Source organism: Schistocerca gregaria, chromosome 2 (genome assembly GCF_023897955.1).
Source record: "Schistocerca gregaria isolate iqSchGreg1 chromosome 2, iqSchGreg1.2, whole genome shotgun sequence".
Taxonomy (NCBI): Eukaryota; Metazoa; Arthropoda; class Insecta; order Orthoptera; family Acrididae; genus Schistocerca; species Schistocerca gregaria.
Window position 1 is genome coordinate 94,923,658 of NC_064921.1, and position 17,355 is coordinate 94,941,012.

Consider the following 17,355-nt stretch of genomic DNA (forward strand, 5'->3'; position numbering starts at 1 on the left):
GAACAAACAGGGAAGTGCAAATCCACTGAAAGCCGTAGGAGCACACCAATGTGATTACTACTACCCAAACGGGCGACAAGTCGATATCGGCAGAAACAGAACTAACGTCCGAAGGAACCGTGGCGCGCGGAAATCCACGCCTGACACCTTTACCTTGTGCCCCCCCCCCCCCCCTACCCTTTCTCATCTCACGGTCCACTGCTGTCCTGTTTCAGATTCTCTGGGACAGAGATCGTCTACGAAAATTGCAAGGTAAATTCGCGCTGCCTATCGGGGTGCCAGTGAAAGAAGGTACCGGGAAGAAAGAGAGATAAAATAAATTGACACCTCCACGGCTCACAAAGCTTCAGTTGTTCTTTCGAAAGAGGTAAACATCATCACAGTGTAAACAATCTGTCTCCTCCACACAGCGGGAAGACACTTTTGTAGAAGATATTTAATCTTTCCCTTCTGTCCATTATAGGCATAGTTTGTCTCAAAGTTGATACAAATCGTGGCTAAATTTGAATCCTAACCCATACAGCTTCCACTATCGGCAGAAAGATGTTCAGAATCTGACACAATAAGGCAAAGTGATGTGCGCCCTAAACATGTTTCCTGTCTCTTAAAATTCCCGAATACAAAACTTCGAAAATGTCATAGAAGCTAAATTTACAAAGACCTCGGATCGAACATCCAATAAATATTGGTGTCCCTCCTTTAGCCAAACCTTGCGTTCCGTTCTCTTTCAACGTCATCTGGAAACCGTTAATGATCGATCGATTTATATTTCGCGGGGTTCAACTGAATACTACATTTAACCAGATGAAATGGAACCGCCATTTTGTGTGTGAGTCCACCAAGCCCATACAATGCAAAATATTTTGGTGAACCAAATTCACACAACACACTAACAGGGAATTCTGTAGATGTCGCAGCAGTCTTCCTTGCATGTTTTACGCCAACGGTATAACGCACGACGCACTTCCTAAAAGAAACCCAAAGGAATTTCCCTCCACAGCTTCTAGCAAAAATTGAAACATTATTTGGAACTTAGTACCCATTGAAACCTAGGTAGCTTATCCTGGTCCCTGTCTCCGACTACCACCGAGTTTGATCCCTGAGTTACGAAGGCCCGCATTTCCTCTCTTTCTGGAGGAAATTTCAGCGATATCAGACATCGAATAGTTACATGGTTTCTATGATCGAAATGTCATGTGCGGCAGACGAAAGAACTAAGAGCTGTCTGTATTGCTGTATTAATATGGCACTCACTTGAGTGCCAATTTTCTCGCATAGAGCGCTATCGTTCGGTACTAGCTACTTGAAACAATACTACATCTACATCTATATGATTACTCTGAAGTTCACGCTTAAGTGCCTGGAATTCATCGAATACTTTCAAGCTTTTTTCTCTACTTTTACACTCTAGAACGGCGCTCGGGGAAAACGAGCACTTAAATCCTTTTGTGCGAGATCTGATTTCTCATATCTGATCATGATGATCATTTTTCCCTACGTTGGTGGCCTCCAACAGAATGTTTTCGCAGTCGGAGGAGAACGTTGGTGACTGAAATTTCAAGAGAAGATCGTGTCGCAACGAAAAACGGCTTTGCTTTATTGATTCCCACGCCATTCACGTATCATGTCCGTGGCACTCTCTGCCCTATTTCGTGACAATTCGAAACAAGCTGCCCTTCCTTGAACTTTTTCGATGTCCTCCGTCAGCTCCATCTGATGCGGATCCCACACTGCTCAGAAGTACTCCAGAAGAGGGTGGTCTATCGTGTAACGGAAATTTGGTAGATTTCGTTTACAATGTATTTTCTTTTCCGTACTTCTGTTACTATGACGTAAACAGAGTGGATCTGCCGCTGCGTCGTAGACTATATTTCACCTAGCGGCCTAAATAAGACTTTCTAATATCGCACAGCAGAACCGCTGTGAACTCATTAAAATGATTAGGAAACGCAGTAATGATAAGTTCATCCACGTCTGCACGTACCGGTGCTTACGTGTAGAGGGCCATTGACAACTAGCGTGTGGAGGGCTGGCGTCTGCGGCCCTTCGCCCTTAATGAGCGCTTTCCCCTGCGGTCTGTCCGATGCCCTGGAGGCGACGACGTCGACGGCGGCGCCGTTGGTGACGTCACGCGCTGTGACCATGGGGCGTGCCCGACGGACCGGATGAAGCGATCACACGGCCGGCACCCACGTGGGTGAGTATTTTTACCGCCGCCTCACCCCTTCTCATCTTTTTTCGTTTCCACAAAAGACCCTGAGGCCAGCGGGCGCAGCTCTGCGATTTATGGCTGGCGCCAGGTCCCTGTATGTGTGTGTGGGTGTGTCTGTGTGTGTGTGCCATCGACTTCGCTGCTGGCGTCATCGTGATAATAAAAGACATGCTTTGATTCCCCTCACTTTCGCCCCAAAACCGCCGTCGCAAAAAGCTTTGTACAGGAACTGCGTCAATGAAGCGAACGAAGTACTTTTGTAAATAAATGAAATCAACAATTCGGTTTCCAGGATGCTAGTGGCCAATAGACCTGTATCCGAGACAAAAATCATCATTGAATCAATCATCAGTCAATCAACCTGAAATCATCAACGAAGCTGAGACTCTCGCGACATGTTCAGCGTAATTAAAGACGTGTTCTGATGCTTGTCTCACGAGTAATAACTTTCTTTATCGTCCTGTCTATGTGGTGGCTAAAAAGAGAAGCAATCTTCTCTCCGCAAACTTCTTACAAAAAGGTTAAGTTTAAATTTCATTCAGCCTTCAGCGTCGCAAGCTTAGAGGCACCTACACCCTCAAATATTCAAATTACAGAAAGAATATTATACCACCACTACTAGAATATGGGTTATATTTCCATACACATCTCGTGAAGTTCGGTTCTCTCTCTACTTCAGTGTAAAATTATGACTAGCTACACTAGTATTTGCCCCACGTAGATTAATGTGCTGCTCCGACTCGAAATTAATAGTATACACTTGACAGACACTCCATAAAAGATGCACCTTTCATACAACAGCGGTTTAGAATTTGTTCTACCAGAATATTTTGTTTGGTTCTGAAATGAATCTGTTCCATTTACGGTAAAACCAAAATCCTGTAATTACTCGTTAGCTCAAGAAATCATTATCTTCAAAGTCTACGAACGGAATCATCCAAAATAGCCGGTTGCATTCTCGAGAATAAATTTAACCTTTTTCAATAATGTACAATATAGTGCACTATAGAACAAATCAGAAGATTACAAAGCACCACTAGAAATTCTGACTAAAGAGAGTGTTTTATCGTTGCTCGCAACCCCTATATACATTGAAACTAATGAAAATACTTTGCTATAGGTCAAAGAGGCTTTCTTTATAACATCACCTATGCCGCAAAACTAAACTGTCTCTGGATCGCTTCCCAGAATTTTAATTTTCCATCGCTCACGGCCAAATACCACTCGCGCCTTTCTTTTGGGTCATCTGTCTCTTACTACGCATGACAGCAGTTTTTTGGCCTCAGTGAAAACAATAACAGAAAAGACAATAACTGACTTGGACTCCTTTAATTGCAAGCTAGCTTGTAGTGCAAAACTTTTAAACTTAAGTTATAGTATTTTCTTATATTGAGAATATACAATATCTGCTTACCGCACGGAGAAATACAGACAGATTAAGAATGAAACTCCCTAACGCTCACCAGAAAAAAAAGGCTTCTTGTTTACTCACCAGGAAAAAGAAGTCACATTTTCTGTATCCATAAAAGCCCGTACAGGACCTGCAATATGCGGTCGTGCATTATCCTGCTGAAATGTACGGTTTCGCAGGGATCGAATGAATGGAAGAGCCACGGATCGTACCAAATCTGAAATGTAACGTCCACTGTTCAAAGTGCCGTCAATGGGAACAAGAGGTGACCGAGCCGTGTAACCAATGGCACCCCATACCATCACGCAGGCTGATACGCCAGTATGGCGATGACGACCAACGCGAGCATCAATGTCGCGATACGATAAACCTCAATCGCGTTAGGCTACAATCCGACCTTTATCAAAGTCGGAAACGTGATGGTACGCATTTCTCCTCCTTACAAGAGGCATCACAACAACGTTTCACCAGGCAACGCCGGCGAACTGCTGTTTGTGTATGAGAAGTCGGTTGGAAACTTTCCTCATGTCAGCACGTTGTAGTTGTCGCCACCGGTGCCAACCTTGTGTAAATGCTTTGAGATCCTAATCATTTGCATATCACACCATCTACTTCCTGTCGGTTAAATTTCGCGTCTGTAGCAAGTCATCTTCGTGGTGTAGCAATTTTAATGGCTAGTAATGTAATTTCAGACCTGTTCGAAACTTTTTGTCTCTTACTTCCCACGCAAAATGATAAATGGAAACATTAATGGTTACCATATTCTCGCTGTTCATGCAGCAAAACTGTCGCATTAGGCGTGACGTTTTAATTTATTTATTCTTTACTATTACCTCTATTCGCAACACATATGGCAGGCAGCATCCACAAATAGCATTGAATTTTCTCACAAAATTATATCACTCTATGGCACATAGTTCTAGAGATAAGATGTTTAATACAAGAGAGTTCGATTATTTAAGGCGAGGGGTCGGATTTTACTGGTATCTGTCCAATTTATTACTTTGTGGTAGCTTATTTATTATGCTTCACACCCATATCAGTTGAAATGTTATAGAAAAACTACCAGCACGTTAACGAAATATCATTCTGTTAAAATATTCATATCGTCGAACGAGTCAATTCAGAAGAAAATTTGTACTTTGCGTTGTGTGGTCACACTTGCTTACCAGCTATACGGATGTCGCATCAAGAGTAAGAGTAATGTTACTTATTTGTTAACGTCCGTTTTGATCACACTAGTTTTACAATTCACAATTAACGGTTTCGGGTACTGCCATCTTCAGATCATAAAATATTCCAATGTAAGTATCAAAGTCAAAATCTATACACGAGGGTTGCCCAGAAAGTATTGCACCGCATTTTGTTTTCTCTGCTGAAAACAACGCTAAGAATCCGAAACATTACGTATGTATTATTTAAAGTCTCCTGAGTGAGCGCACAAAGTTTCCGTCACTTCCGACACATACCGAGCTGCAGAACAGTTTCAAAATGGCGTTTGTAGGTGACATGTGTTACAAGCAACGTGTTGTTATTGAATGTCTCACCGAAAAAAAAAAAAAAAAAAAAAAAGAAAAAAAAAAAAACAACCTGAGGGAAATATTCGCAATTGCTGGTGCAAAGTCTATGGAGCATCTGCCGTCGACAGAAGTACAGTTAGTCGCTGGACACGGAGACTGCGGTTATCAGAAGGCGGTTCGGCGGAACTCTACGATTTGTAACGGGGTTGGGGAGACCATCCACGGCTCTCACACCTGACACGTAGCAGCGAGCGGATGTTGTCATTCGCCATTAAAGGATGCCATTCGTGGAAGATATTTTGAAGACGATAAAAAGGTGATTTGACCAGTGAAGCACCGGCTCCGCCACCGGGAGAAGGACTGGTACCGACAGGGCAGACACGCCCTCGTTTCGCGCTGGAGGAAGGCCATAGAACAGGATGGAGATGACGTGGAAAAATAGTGTAGATTAAACACCATTCTTTCGTGTGTGTGTGTGTAATTCACATTATGTTTAATAAAGAACTGTTGAAGGAAAAAATGCGGTGCAAACTGTATGGGCAACCGTCGAATGTAGGTGCATAGTAAGTGAGCACTTAGTATGTAGCTACGTATGTAAGAATATTTTATGATCTGACGATGGCAGTAGCCGAAACCGGTAATTGAGAATTGTAAAATTTGTGTGTTCGAAACGGATCTTTACAAATAGAGTGTCATAACATGATTGTAGACTCGTTTACAGACTTTGTCTTCAATTGACAATGTTGTTTAGCATGATTAGACGATAATGAATTTGGTTTGTACCGTTACAAAATATTCACTGTCCACCATCAGCGGAAACGGATTGGATAATTCGGGAAAGAATTTCACGTGTATCAGAATCAAACGTTCTGGGAAGAAATAACTTGTATCAAACAGAATCTGTAGGCTTCCTCGAATATCAGCTCCTGCATGTATACATTATTAATGAGCGAAAGGGATAATACCTGTTTTAAGCTGAAGGAAGTATATCACCATTTCGTCGAAACTTGGATTGGTTGGTTTGTGAGATTGAAGGGACAAGACTGCGATGGTCATCGGAAATTTGGATTAATTGCAACTGTCGGGTTACTCGTCATTTCAGTTCATAGTGTAATTTATTTTGCATCATCCATAATTTATTATTATGTAAAAATTGTTAATCTTATTTCGTAGCTTGTTCCTTAACATCTTCTTTAAAAAACCCCAGTGAGGTCGGTAGATTATACTTCTGTTTGCTATCATCCACGTATCATGATCTTTTGCGTAATTATCTCAAACAGTAACTGAAATTTTATCTCCTTTCTCCGTGATAGCGTTTATTAGCTTTAGAATTTTGGAAAATCAGCTCATACATATTCTATTGTGAGCACTTCTTTGAAAACTGCTGTTAAATTTATTGTTGATATGTAACTTGTCAAAAGTATTTGCTGTTACCATTCTGTATTTATCAGGGCCGTGGAATAAGTAGTGCAACATTTTCTCTCCTCTCCCAATTTCGGTTTAAAAAAATGTGCAATTTGTTGTTCGACATGGTGGAATATTCCTGCATAGTTCCGATAGGTGGCAGCCGTATGCGTTCTCTTCAAAATGGCGTCTGTGATGTATTTTCGTTCCAAGCAAAGAACTGTTGTTGAGTTTCTTTTTCTGGAAACTCAGAACATCGCAAACACTGACAGAATGTCTCCAAGGCCTTCTACAGAACAAAACAACGGCGACTCGTTGGAAGAGGCGAGTGTCATCATCGCAGAAAGATCGCGCAAACCTGTGCCACCTCCCGCTTGATGATCGGCCGCACACAGATATGAGTCCTGCAAAATGTGTTGTGCTGCTCGCAGGAAACTGGAGAGACGACTTGTTCGTCGTCACAAAACTCAAACGAATTTTACCTTCTCCATGACAACGTAGGGCATAGAATAAATACGCACACTCGAGAGGCATACACAAAACTTCATTGGACTGTTCTTCCTTATCCATCCTACAGCCGGGACCTCGCACCTTCCGACTTCCATGGGTTTGGCCCAATGAAGGATGGATTCCGCGAGAAGCAGTACGTGGATGATGGGATTGATGCATCAAGACGTCTTTGACTCCGACGTCGCCCAGGAGAGTGGTACCACCCGGGTGTACGGGCCTTCTCAGTAAGGTATTGAACGAAGATTATTGTTGAAAAAAGGATTTTGTAGCTAAAAGAGTGGGCAATAACACGATGCATTGTAATCCGAAATAAAACCACAAAATATTGTTCCTCTTTTGCACTTTGCGCTTAACTGAATAGGTTTTTAGATGTTTGGAATAGTTTCCTGTTGATAGCGTTTCTATTTGAGTATGGCTTGAAGGCTTAGTTGCTTGTTCTGTATTGCTTGTTCGGTATCCCATTACAGATTGTTTTTATAGGCGAAAATAGACGTCTTTCAATTCTAAACTACGAGCAAGGGTGTTATTATTTGATTACATTCATTCTGTTGGCGGTTATTTACTCGTTCATTTACTTTCGAAATCCCGATTTATTGTCTGCACAGTAATATTGTACTTGGCGGCCTGGAGAGGTTTCGTCTTCTATTATCAGAGTTCGATTGTCGTCCCGGATGGATTGTATCTCGTTCTGTCGCTCCATTTCATTCGACATATAGAAGTAACAGACTTTTTGTTGGGTTTGGTGTGATTAGCCAGTGCGTCAGCCAGGATTATAATTCTTGAATGAGATGATCTGTTTAGTTTCCTTTCATCAGGAGGCCTGTGTTCATCATTGGGGCGTCACACCATTACGACACCAAGTTGATCAAATGAGGTAGAATACAGTACATATTCAAGATTTTGTATATAAAATGATAAACGTCGCACTATATTAACGATAAAGTAACCAGAGTGTAACAACACAAGAAACTGACAGAGGACGTGGCCGCGTCCCCTTTATGCTGTACCCTATAGAGCGGACTACTGTGCGATTTGTTTTGGACCCCTCCACTATCTTGGTATCTAACAGTTTATAATACATGACATAATATATTTCAGTGATGTATCGTCTTGGCAGACAACGAAAGTTTGGAAAACAGATTCTGAGCCTTTCGGCTCTAATGTTTAAATCACATGTTGACTTGAAGACGTGGCTTTTTAGCGCCACGAAACCGGTAGTGATACAGTAATAAAGGACCAAATACAGCTGAAGCGGTTGTTAATACCGAAGCCAAAAAAGTGTAAACTGCTCACGCGGAACATTTCAGACGTCGATGTCATTGGGGCCCGTCGATAGTTCACTGAAATTAGATGTGCTCGAGGGAGTATCTACATCTGTGCTCTGCAAACCACTGTGAAGCGCATGACAGAGGGTACGTTCGATTTTTAGGGTTTTTACCTGTTCCATTCACGTATGAAGTGTGGCAAAAATTATTTTTGTATCATGTGGCTTATGTTAATAATGAACTGACATGAAAGTATTTCCAATTTGTTCTCAGTAACTTCGCGCAATGTTCAATTTCTTTTAATCACTGGGTGAAGCTGAGACGAACTTTAACTCTCTGATTGTTGGTTCGGGCACGGCAGTTCGTTCCAAAAAGACGCCCGCAAAAAAACGATTTTTCGGAGGGGGAGGGAGTGTCATATATTAGGTTATACTGTTCACTTAAGGAGAGTCATGTCAGAACAATTTTAGAGGCATTCTCTTTCCGACACAACAAAACGTTAAATGTTAAGTTTATTCATAACGAGCATGATGGAGATACTTGAAATGCACTGCCAATTAATTATATGCATGAGGTACTCATTGTGACATGAGGGATACCAATTACAGTGTAACAGCAAAGAGAACGGCTAGTCCATGTTACTAACCCAGCTGAATAGGTGACAGAGGTCCAATCTAATTATCACCTTAGATTCTAATTGCCTAAAGCCTGATTCTTTTGCAAGCTGTTATCCTTCAACGTACCGTCTTTGTAATTTCAGTCAGCTAAAATCACGCAGTGTAATTTGCTGATTCTTATATAACAACCCCTATATATTCCTAAGAATTATTGACAGGTAATAGCGTCAGAAATTTTTTTACCATTCTGATGAAAATAACTGCAAACTTTAAAATTGAGTTTGCAATTACCTACGTTCATAAACGCTAAGCTGCATTGCATTGAAATATCAAATTCTATTTACAAATTTGGCACATAATCGCACATAATAGTTAATTCACGAAGCTCATTGGACTATTCAGTCTCACTATAACTGTAGCATAGCACATTCACTTACATTTATTCACCTTGCACGACTGTATTTGTAAGTAAACTGTGGAACTAGTGACATGAATCGAAAAGCGAGAAAGAGTGTATGGTTTGTGTGGTATCAATGTTCGATACCACACTTGTTTGGGGTTGTAGTTATCGACCGCGTTCCCTACTAGTATCGAACGACCCGCGAGTCGAGTCTAGGGCCGCTCCGCGGCTTGCAACATGTGTCTAGGGTGCGCTCGGCCACTCTTGCTTGGTACGTCAAGTAGGAAAGTAGTATAGCCTTCAGCTGATAGTAAGTAACCTCTAACAAGGCCCTCAGCTAATGTATGGCCTATGTGATGCCTCTATAGCTCTCTGTTTATAATTATATTCCTCCTGACTATGAAGACTCCTGTACCACCAGTCAAGTACAATGTATTATTTTTTACCCACGACTTCTGATGATTTTAGACGTTTCAGACCCAGACCATGCATCCAGTTCCTTATCGACTTCACTGACAAACCTGCTGTATATACAAAGAAGAGATCTGTATGTTTCTATTTAGCATTGGACACCAGCCATTCACATTGGCGACGATTCGTTCGTTGTCATCATAACAGTCTGTAGTTGTTTTCGTCTGCTTCCCAATATGTTGACTGACAAGAGTATTTATATCTGCATTCTTCATCTACATCTACATGCGTACTCACGGTGCAGCGTACGGCGGACATACCACTTGTAGTCAGTACCTTTCTGTTCCACTCTGAAATAGAGCGAGGAAAAATTGACCATCCACACGCTGCAGTGCGAGCGCTAATTTCTCACATCCTGTCTTATCGGTCCTTACACAAGATGTACTCTGGCGGCGGCAGAATCATTCTCCAGCCAGTTGCAAGTGCTAGTAATTTAAACTTTCCCAATACTCGTAAATAATGCGTTAGCTGTAACCTTCTGAAGACGGGCACCATTAAGTGTCTGAAACAGATAAAGAAATTAAATTTATTTTATTATTTCGATATATAGAACTACATATGCTAAAGAAGGATAAAATACTAAATGGTATGTACAGTCCTCCTACTGAATGATGTTTTTTAAACGTTTAATTTAAAATTTCGGCTTTGATTTTCGCCGTCTACTGATGCCACGTCTGACTGGTTGACGAAGCCATGGATCAGCTTAGCAATTTTAAGTAGGGCCAGATTTATTTTGGGTTCTAGACAAAATCTTTCTTTAATTTCAGACAGTGGAAGTCATTAAATGCTATGTTCATCGACAGTTTTCTAAATATTCGAATCTCTGTTAACTTTTACCTGTCGACATTTCTTCGAGCGTTTTTGAACTGAGAGCACAACACTCTCTATTTTCCCTGCATTTTCCGAATTTTGTTATTGAATCACAGTACCTCTAGTGCCTATTTAATCCACTTAATCTACACATATTTCTCCAGAGAGCGATTTTCAACCAGTTTAAACTGCACCAACTATTGCTCGGCGTCTATCGTATTGGAAGTAAGTGTTGTCCATTCATTGCCTAAGTGGGGTACTAACATCTCCTTTCTAGAAAAAAAATGCTCTCCTGGTGTTCTTGGTTGATTTATTTACTTTCCTAATCATCTTCGGTGTAATACCATGATCGCTAATCTCTGTTTCTGTGCTGACAGTTTCGATAAGATCAGACCTGCCTGTAGCTACAATAACTTCAATATTTTCATTGTAAGTCGTCGAAGCAGCTGCTCAAGATAGATTTCGGAGAAAGTATTCAGAACTACCTCATAAAAATGTCTGTCCGTATCTTTTGCGGTGGATCCATAGGCGGCCCATTTTGCTTTCCGTAGATACAGCATCATTGGGATACTCCCGTACGGCTGAGCATAGCCTTTCTTTGAATTATACAGACCTGTTACGGTGAAATCGGGTGCCTGGTGAAATTGTCTGATGATTAACTTGAATTAACGTTGACCCGTTATTCGCGCCCAAATAAATTCTCAGTAAGCTCAGTTTCGGCCTCGGTAGATGCTGTATGGTCGCTTGCTTTAAACACTCCCCCTTCTATGACGTCTAACATGTCTTTGTCATATGTACGAGTTCCGTTCCTAGTTTAATACTTCAGCACTTTCTACTTCAGATTTCATCCAGCTTTCCATTTCGAGTGTAATTAGAGCGCGACAGTCGGCCAGGGTGGCCGAGCGGTTCTAGGCGCTACAGTCTGGAGCCGCGCGACCGCTACGGTCGCCGGTTCGAATCCTGCCCCGGGCAAGGGTGTGTGTGATGTCCTAAGGTTCGTTAAGTTTAAGTAGTTCTAAGTTCTGGGTGACTGATGACCTCAGAAATAAAGTCCCATAGTACTCAGAGCCATTTGAACCATTTTGAGCGCGACAACTTTCCCGCAGGGCGCTAAATTAAGGGACTCTGTTATGATTCCCTTGGAAATTTACGGTTAAAATATTGACATTCTCAGTCTCTTCATGTCTTGTTTTTGTGCGCGGTCATATTACGTTCCCTGGGTATCGACTGGTGACATTTGGAAGAGGGCCTCAAACTATCGCTTAGTCCAAAGAAACTCCGTGCACTCGACCTCTGCTACGTGAGTAGCTGTTACCTTGAGCAGTGTACGCCTACCCTATCAAAAAATAGTTCAAATGGCTCTGAGCACTATGGGACTTAACATCTATGGTCATCAGTCCCCTAGAACTTAGAATTACTTAAACCTAACTAACCTAAGGACATCACACAACACCCAGTCATCACGAGGCAGAGAAAATCCCTGACCCCGCCGGGAATCAAACCCGGGAACCCGGGCGCGGGAAGCGAGAACGCTACCGCACGACCACGAGCTGCGGACCTTGCCCTATCATGGAGATTGTTACATTCTCTGCTGCATAACAAAATCCAGAAATCTACGTCACGGTAGCGACAGAGCTTTTGGTTGAGACCCTACACTAGGCTCCAAATCGAAAGACCCCGGTCGATAGTTGGCTCGATGCGGCAAATTGTAAGGTCTGTCTACACTCCGATAGAACACCTCATTACTACTTCCACCAGGCGCCAGCACGAAAATAAGGCGACCTCATAGCCCAAGCGACATTTGTCATTAGTGCCTACATGAACGACGTCCTGCAGACGACTGCACTCTGCACCCTCCACTGCCACAGGCTGAGACTCTTCCACATCTTGATACACCCTCTACCCCTGCCTCCCTACTGGCCAAGGGTTTTGAATAGTGTGTAACCTATAACAACACAAAGACAATGAATACCACACGTAATTGGAAAACACCATCAGGCACTGTGCGTAACGTGGACAAATTTAAATACATGGGAGAATATATAAACGGAAAAAGAACAGTTAGTACAGTGAGGGAGTAGTAGAGAGGCTGAAGAATATGAGATCAACCATTCGTAAGACTAGAGATATATACAATAAAAACAGTATAATGACAGACACAATGATCAGACATTACAAGGGCATGATGAGGACTATGGTACTGTATTTCGCTGCGACGATGAGTCTAGAAAGACATGGTGCAGAATATCTAGAGAAAGAAACATACTGAATAAAATACTGGGCCCTAAAAGAGGCATGATGACTGGGTGTTGTGTGCTGTCCTATGGTTAGTTAGGTTTAAGTAGTTCTAAGTTCTAGGGGACTGATGACCATAGTGTTCAGAGCCTAAAAGAGGTGGTCAGAGATGGACACTACGGCTGTAACTTATGCGCCGTTTTACCAGCAACATCTCTTACACCAGCGACATGCGGGTGGCCTACTCGTCGAACCAGCAAGGGCCCCACTAGCAGAGATAAACAGATGACCGCACGTGCTCACTGAGCCGAAAGGTAGCAGCGGGGGCGCCACCAAAGGTCACTGGCCTTGCGGATTTGCTTGTTTCCGTGGCTCATGTGGCCGCAAAAAGATCCAGCTGTATCCTGCCGGCGTCAGGGGCTTAATTCCGGTGCCAAGCCACTCTCGGCCAGTGTTTTCCTTCGAACCCTGTGGGCCAGATGCCGACCACACGAATAAGAGCTCTTGCTAAGGACACTATCGGAAGCTTCGACGTCACTAGGTGTCAACGTTGAACATTGAACCACCAGACATTGCCAGGAGGTGACCTCTACACTGAAGGTTGCGCAGGACTTCCATTCAAATTGCTCCGCTTCAAGGGAACTCAGAATTTGTCCGTTATTGAGGCCATCTATCCACTGAAGAACTTTTGCAAATGCGGTATTACCACGACCTGTCCAAACAGTTTTTGTCAATAACTTACTACAAGAAGTCCTAATTGTCTATATTCTTTTTGATAAACTTGTTCTGCGTTGTTTATATGGCCTGTTTTCTCGCCGTGCCCCCACCGACGTGGGACATATCAAAGATCTGGGGAAGAATAGTAGAGCAGTAGAATTTGTTGCATCTTGGAACAAGATTATATGTTTCCTTATTCCATTTTCAGATTATGATGCTCACTTTTTACGAGTGGTGGACTTCTTCTGAAATCTCAAAAATTACTACAAAACATTAAAGATTTCCCAAATGTGACAACATATTCAAAGATGCAACATGACCGTGCACTTAGGAACAAGTATTTTACTGAAAATTAGAAACGCTGCAATGGAGTAAATACTGTATTTAATAGTCTCTCCATTACATTATTAATCTTCTACTTCTTCTTCTTCAAAAATCTGTAAGTGAGATCAAATTAAGTAGTCATACTGTCAAAAACCATTTGTAAGTTAAATAGATTTCGTAATAGAAGCTATTGAATACCAACACAAATTTACGTTTTAAAGAAATTCAGTTGATTTGCAAGTATCACATATTCCATGGTAAAAGACCTGTTTCAAGCATCTAGATGGTGCACAACCGACAAATTGTACCTTAACTGTCGGCGTTAGATATGAGTCAGAGGGTGGAACGACTGAAGTTTGTACATGATGGTGAAGCTAGAAAATCTGAAAAGAGAAAAGTAAAGGCTCAGCCTAGCCATAGTGGGGGTCAGTGATGTGGAAAGGAAAGAAGATAAGGATTTCTGATCAGACGAATATAGCACAATACGATAAGCAGCAGAAAATGGTATTACAGGAGTAGGATTCGTTACGAATAGAAAGTAACGACAGAGACTGATTTAGTGTGAATATTGCAGTGGTACGATTGTTCTCATCAAAAAATACAGTAAAACAAGGCCGACAATAGCAGTTCAGGGATACATCACGACGTCACAAGCAGAAAATGAAGAGACAGAAAAAGTATATGTGGACTTGAAACGGGTTATCCAGTATTTAAAGCGAGATGAAAACCTAATAATAAAGGGGGACTGGAATGCCGTTGAAGGGAAGAAATAAAATAAAAGTTTCAGGAGATCATGGCCTCGGTAGTCGGAATGGGAGAGCAAAACGTCTCATTGGCATTCGGCAATAAATTTCAGTTGATGTGATAGAAAAAGGAATTGGAGTCGTTATGGAAGAGATAGTGTATCGAGCATTGGAATCAGAATTTAAAGGAGCTTTGGAAGACATGAGATTAAATAAGGCAAGACGTATAGATAACACTGAATCGGAATATTAAAATCATTGGCGGTTATTTAGGTTTGTGTGAAGAATCAATGAGATTTCAGACGTGTCATCAGACTTTCGCAAAAATATCATCTAATCAGTTCCGTAGATAGCAAGAGAAGATAAGTGCGAGAACTGTGGCACAATCCATTTAACAGCTAACGCACTCAAGTTTCTGACAAAGGTAAGACACAGAAGAATGGAAAAGAAGTCTGAGGAAGTGTTACATGACACTTCGGTTTAGGAATGATAAGATTCGCTGATGACATTGCTGTCATCAGTGAAAATGAATAACGTTTGCAGGTTCTCATGAGTGGAATGAACAGTCTTATCAGTACAGAAAATGGATTGAGAGTAAACCAGTAAAAGTAATCAGAAGTAGTACAATTGAGAGTAGCAACAAACGAATATCAAAATTGGTCACGTAGTAGACAAAGTTAAGGTATTCAGCAACTTTGGAAGCAAATCATGACGGACGATGCAAGGAGCACATATGAAACAGACTACCACAGCCAAAGAAGGCATTCCTAGCTGAAAGAAGTCTAGTAACGTCAATGGTAGGCTTTAGGCTGTGGAAGGTATTTCTGAGAACTTACGTCAGGAGCACAGCATTGTATGGTAGTGAATCTTGGAATGCAGTTAAACCGGAAAAGAGGGGAATGCAAGCGTTTGAGATGTAGTGCTGCAGAAGAATGTTGAAAATGAGATACACGATGTGATGAAAAGAATCCGGACACCACCAAAACCATACGTTTGTCACATTAGTTGCATTGTCCTGGCACCTGCTGCCAGGTACTCCATATCAGCGACCTCAGTAGTCATTAGACATTGTGGGAGAGCAGAACGGGGTACTCCGTGGAACCCGCGGACTTCGAACGTGGTCAGCTGATTGACTGTCATTTGTGTCATACGTCTGTACGCTCCTAAAAATCACCTAGGTCCACTGTTTCCGATGTGATAGTGAAGTGGAAACGTGAAGGGACACGAATTGCACAAACGCGTACAGTCCGACAGCGTCTGTTGATTGACAGAGACCGCCGACTGTTGAAACGTGTCGTAATGTCTAATAAGCAGACATCTATCCAAACTGTATCAGGATCCACTGCAAGTGCTACGACAGTTAAGCTGGAGGTGATAAAACTTGAGTTTCATGGTCGAGCGTCTGCACATAAGGCACACATCACGGCGGTAAATGCCAAACGACGCTTCCCTTAGTGTGAGGAGCGTAAACATTGGACGATTAAACAGTGGAAAAACCTTGTGTGGAGTGACCAATCACTGTACACAATGTGGCGATCCGATGGCAGGGTGTGGGTATGGCGAATGCCCTGTGAATGTGATCTGTCAGCGTGTGTAGTGCCAACAGTAACATTCGGTGGCAGTGGTGTTATGGTGTGGTCATGATTTTCATGGAGGGGGCTTGTACCCGTTGTTGTTTTGTGTGACACTATCACAGCACAAGTCTACATTGATGTTTTAAGCATGTTCTTGCTCCCCACTGTTGTATAGCAATTCGAAGATGGCGACTGCATGTTTCAACACAATAAGATACCTGCTCATAATGCACGGCCTATGGCGGAATGGGTACACAATAATAACATCCCTGCAGTGGACTTTCCTGCACAGAGTCCTGATCTGAAGCCTACAGTACACCTTTGAGATGTTTTGAAACTCCGACTTTGTACCAGACCTCACCCACCGACATCAGTTCCTCTCCTCAGTGCAGTACTCCGTGAACAATGGTGTGCGATTCCACAAGAAACCTTCCAGCAGCTGACTGAGCGTATACCTGGGAGAGTGGAAGCTGCCATCAGGGCTATGAGTGGGTCAGCACCTTATTAAATTCCAGCATTACCGATGGAGGGCGCCACGGTCTTGTAAGTGATTTCCAGTCAGGTCTCTGGATAATTTTCATCACATTGTGTAGTTTTATGAGGTAAGGAGTGACGAAGCGAAGAACGGAATGTATGGGAAACACTGACAAGATGGTAGGACGTGTGTAGCGTGATGAAATAACTGTCGTGGTACCAGAGGAAGTTGTAGAGGGTAAAAACTGTGAAGGATGACAGATATTGGACAATGTCGAACAAATAATTTTTGACGTACGTTGCAATTACCACTCCAAGATGGAAAGATTGGCACAGAAGAGGAGGTAAAGGAGGGGGGGGGGCGTTAAGCCAGTCAGAAGATTTCCTATTCAGGGAAGAGTCATGTAACTCAAAAATTCCATACACTAAATAACTTTAGTATACTATACAGCACAAAGTGTAGAACGCTAAATATTTACAAATGTGCAAAACACGACCTCGTGTTCAACAGCAGTAAATTTGTAGAAAATAACGTCACTACTACACATTAATTCCTTTGTGTGGTTTTAAAGTCAGTCATTGAACTGAGGTACCGACGTAAACACATCGTGTGTTCCTACTCACACTACCCACGGCGTACAGCACTCTCCCCTACATGAAGATAATTA

At 42.3% G+C, this 17,355-nt stretch overlaps 1 pseudogene; it reads right to left on the bottom strand.

Annotated features, from left to right (window-relative positions):
- Positions 1 to 336: 336 nt before the first annotated feature.
- The window catches only part of LOC126335647 (phosphate carrier protein, mitochondrial-like), a 72,932-nt pseudogene continuing 55,913 nt past the window's right edge, over positions 337 to 17,355 (bottom strand).